General features: G+C 44.2%; 1 pseudogene; it reads right to left on the minus strand.

Annotated features, from left to right (window-relative positions):
• Positions 1-536: 536 nt before the first annotated feature.
• On the minus strand, positions 537-4,193 carry LOC126499973 (acyl-CoA-binding protein-like; annotated as a pseudogene).
• Positions 4,194-5,039: the final 846 nt, after the last annotated feature.

The raw sequence follows: 5,039 nt of genomic DNA on the forward strand, positions 1-5,039 counted from the left end.
CTAAGGCACACTTCACAGAAGACATCCGTGACAGAACAGTCCAAGTGAAAGACAATCAAGCCTTCCCCAGGGGGAAATTATACCCCTAGACTAAGGAAGGTGCTTCTCCCTCCAGCAAGGGGTTATGCTAGAGGTGGAACTGGTTGCCCAGGGAATTCCCCTTAACATCCAGGTATGGTAGATAGGGAGGCTTCTGTCCATGCTGTGGGGACCTGACTTTGCAGACTCCATTTTAAAGAAGGGGCTTCATCTTAAGCCATATAGTGACTGGGGGGGGGGGCTGACCTCAGTTCCAGGAATGTGCTGCAATAGCGGAATTTAAATGGCTACCCTAGAAATAGTCAACATTAAGGAGCTAAGAAACAGGACCATAAGAATTCAATGAGGTCCAGATGTCCCTGAAAACAGCCTGCCCTTGCAGATACCTTGACAGCTACTGATGGTCATTTGTTAATGGTTTGCGCCCAAAGTCTGACTGATGGTTTCAGAAATTATGCTACTCGCTACTCTGTACCCCCTTCAACCAATCTGGTCTTTTATATTCCATATTTCTTCCTTAGCTCTTTTACTTTTTCTACATAGGTTTTCACAGCACTTCCTTGGACACACCTTTGGCCTTATTCCATAAATCCCACTTGGCCTTGCCTTTGAGGTTCAGCAGCCCGGGCCAATCTGTATTTACTTTGCTCACAGTGGCTTGCTGGGAGAGGCTGTGAAAGACCGTCTTCATCACTTGGCTGAGTCCTGAGGCCCTACACCTCCTCAGCAGCCTTGTTTCATTCAGTCTTCATAGGCCGGCTGGCCACACACAGTGCCTGAGACGTACTAACAATTATAAGGCAAAATACTGGTAGACCTAAAGAGAGAGGAACTCCAATACAAGGAAAGTTTGAGAGTTCAACATAACTCTTCAGCCTCTAAGACCTGTGGGAAATGGCTAATTCTGAGGCTGGAGAGATGGCTCAGCTGTCAAGAGCCCTTACTGGCTGTTCTTCCAGAGAACCTGGGTTCAATTCCCTGCACCCACATGGCAGCTTACAACTGTCTGTATCTCTAGTTCCAGAGGATCTGACATCCTCACACAGACATACATGCAGGCAAAACACCAATGCATGTAAAATAAATGAAAAAGAATGACTAATTCCTGTTCTGTTGCAGGAAGGTACAGGATGAGCTTGTAACATGTTCTGCCGTCAACAGTGAAGACGTGCCAAAATAATACAGATGTCAGGTGGAAGGAACTGAGCACATCTGGGGTCACTTTGAGTACTAAAAATGTAAGGATACTAATAATTCATTACATAAACTATAATGTAGGAAATCAATGATTCCTACTATATCAAGTTTGGTGAGATAAAGATATTTTTAATAAATCCGTTGTCTTCTGGATGACGCCTGGAAGATGCCCACTTAACCAGGTGACCAGAGTGAACCTGTGACAAAGGCACAAACTGAAGTCACATCCCTGGAGGAGCTGTGAGATGTCACCTCCACTGTCCTCCTGCTGATCGCGTGTAGCGCAATCTGAATGTTCATATAGCCAAGGGGATTTCCAGGACAATAAACTGAATATATAACACCAGAATTCGTGAGAGGCGTCAAAGCTGCCGTGAGAGTGGAATTTTAGAATACCTTGTTTGTTTGTTGTTTTGTTTTTTGAGACAGGGTTTCCCCTGTGTAGCTTTGGAGTCTGTTCCAGAATTTGCTCAGGTTGGCCTCAAGCTCATAAAGATCCATCTGTCTCTGCCTCCCAAGTGCTAGGGCTGCATGTGCCGCCACCGCCTGGCTAGAGTACCTTTAAGTCAATATTCTGAGCTCTCATATCAAGAGGTGGGGGAAGGGCAGAATAAATAAAATTGAGGAAATGGTGCAGATTTCAACAGAAATCCATAAAATTATAAATCAAAAAATGATAAAAACTGATGAAATAAAGACTTGGGTCTAGGCAAAGACCAACGACGCTGACACACGTTAAGGTGGAAAAAAAAAGAACATCCAATGACTGTCTCTACTGATCCTGTAAAATCTGAAAAGATAACACAGCATTCCCGAAACACCTCTTAGAGTAAATGGACCAATAGCTCAAGATATGAACTATTTTAATTTTCTTCATACGAAATAGATAAATGAACAGTGCTATACTGTGACAAAAATTAAATGTACAATTTAAAAACTCAACCCCCAATTTTAACAAACCCTTAAAGTAATTAAAACCAGTTTCTACAATCTCTTCTAGGAAATGGAAGTATAGATAACTCTCCCCAAGTTTTCAAGGAGACTAATATTGCCCTAATACCAAAATGAAAATTTAACAAAAAGAAAACTGTATCTTCATGTACACGATTGCAAAAATCCTCAGAAATATTAAATATAACCCATCATACAAAAATAATTACATAATGTGACCACGCTTATTTTATTCCACATGGGTTCAACATTTAAAACCTAACTAATAACCATCCACTATATTAACAGGCCAAGGAAGATAATATCATATTCACTGATGCACAAATTAAAGAGCTTACCTACGATAATGCAAAAAAGAAAACCATCTTTGTGTTGCGATGAGAGAATGGTGGGCCACTTCCTGCCACCCGGCTAACTTTACCCAAAATAATTACACGGAAACTGTATTCTTTTAAACAATGCCTGGCCCATTAGTTCCAGCCTCTTATTGGCTAACTCTTACACATTGATTTAACCCATTTCTAATAATCTGTGTAACCCACAAGGTGGCTTACCAGGGAAGATCCTAACCTGTGTCTGTGTCGGGTGGGAGAATCATGGCGACTCACTGACTCGGCTTCTTTCTCCCAGCATTCTGTTCTGTTTACTCTGCCTACCTAATTTTCTGTCCTATCAAAGGGCCAAGGCAGTCTCTTTATTTAACCAATGAAATGAACACAAAACAGAAGACTCTCCCCCATCATCTTTGCATGATGTAATTTCATGTGCAGAAAATCCCATGTGATACACAGAAATAAAACAAAAACTTCTAGAACGAGTAAGTGACTTCATCAAAGTCAAGGATGCAAGACAAACAAAAAGTCAATTTTATTTTTACATTGAATGTGCAAATGGTTCCCCCAAATCTTAATGCCATTTATATCTTTAGTACAGTGACAACCATCCACAGAGCTTGTACGGTAAAAACTACAAAACACAGATGGAAGAAACTGGAGAAGATCTAAATAAGTAGAGGCAAGGCATGCCAACTGGAAGACTCAACATAGTAAATATGTTCATTTTCTTGCATTTAAAAAGTTTCTAGCCACAGGTGCCTAGGAATCTTCTTTTAGACTATCCCGGCAAGAGAGCTGGAGGATTTTATTGCAACCTGGGGAAGGTAGGAATCTACGCTGCCCACTCTGCCTGGGATGATGTGGGTCACAGTGGGCATTTGAGTGGAGTAGAGGGGTTATACCCAGTGGTTTTATCTTGGTCTGATTTTTCTGATGCTCTGTCTAAAGAGGTCTTTGATGGGGAGGGTGGCTTTTTGTCCTTGACTATTTGTGTTTCTGGCTTCTTCAGTGCCAGTTCTAAATTGAGGGTAAGGCAAAGAAGCTAAGTCTCCCACTGTGACTCAACAGAACGCTGCAGTTTACAGCCAGGGCATTTAGGCAAGAAAAGTAAATAAAGGGTACCCTGGCCAAAGAAATCCCAGGGAATTCGCCCAGGGTGTGTTTGGGATTCTGAGGTCCTTAGCTATTTTAATTTATTCTCTCAGCCTCTCTCTCTCCTCTCTCTCTCTCTCTCTCTCTCTCTCTCTCTCTCTCTCTCTCTCTCTCTCTCTCTCTCTCTCTCTCTGTGTGTGTGTGTGTACATGTCCAGCAGTTTAATCAAACACTGTAGACTTCGAAGAACTAGAAACAAGAAGCTAGACAGCCTCCCCATTAGATTAGGGTATACCCACTTGCCTCTTGCCTCTTCTTTGGGGAACTGGCCTCAGTCACTGCTCTGTTAACGTGTTAAGGCTGCAGAGGTGCTGAACTGAAGGCGAAGAGAGCTCTAAAGAGCTCATGAGAATGGAGAAGCGTCATGTGACCCCAGCGTGAGAACAGAACCGCTCTCCTGAGGGGCATCTTCTGCCTCAGCTGAGGTCCAGTTCCCGGGGCTGACTGCGGACAGTTTCCACCCTCTAGCACAGGCCTGGGGATTCCTTTAAACGCATATGCCGGGAAAACGGCCGGCATCGGTAGCTTCCTGCCTTCCTGACACACGTCACGTGACTCCAACAGCAGGTGCCACCTCCCTGGGAGGCAGTTTCACCAGGTGGAGCCTTCTCTTCTGCCCTGCCCCCAGCGGGCTCCAAACCCGAGTTAGCAGATGTTTGCAAAGGTTATACGCTCCCCCCAACGTAGACTCTGATTTCATTTCAAACTCGTCTTTGGATCATTTGTAGAGCAGAAAGAATGAGTCACCTGAGCTCCCCGAGCGCTTGGCTTCGCGCTCCAGAGCCAATTTTAAACACCCCACCCCCAATGCCAGTGAACTCTCCAGGGACTTGTCTTGTGGAATTCCAGGCACCTTAGCTATTCAGTGAGAGCAGGCACGGTTCTCACAGTGATGGCACAGGGTCTCTTTCTCATTGCTTTGAGGAAAAGAGGTGGGTGCTGTGCCCAAAGAAGAGAGCCACTCAGACAAAGAAGTTAGTCAAGCCTGTAGGCCCAAGCTGGGTGTGGTGAAGTGTACCTGTAATCACAGCACTCATGAGGCTGAGGCAGAAGGGCGTGAGTTTGAAGCCAGCTCAGAGCCTATATTAAGAACCGTAAACCAGGCCCTGGAGAGATGGCTGAGTGCTTTAGAGTGTGTACTGCTCTTACAGAAGACCCACACCCACACCCATACATACATAATAAAAATGAGTTTAAACAAATGAATGAGGGCTGGAGGGATGGCTCAGTGGTAAAGAGTACTTGCTGCTCTTCTAGAGAATGGGGGTTCAGTTTCTAGCACCTAATCAGTTGTTTCACAACCACCTATAACTCCAACTTCTGGGGTTCTGATACCCCCTTCTGGTCCTACACATACAAGGAGAC

This window comes from Alexandromys fortis, unplaced genomic scaffold, assembly GCF_014885135.2.
Source record: "Alexandromys fortis isolate MF-2015 unplaced genomic scaffold, M_Fortis_MF-2015_v1.1 scaffold_36, whole genome shotgun sequence".
Classification (NCBI taxonomy): domain Eukaryota; kingdom Metazoa; phylum Chordata; class Mammalia; order Rodentia; family Cricetidae; genus Alexandromys; species Alexandromys fortis.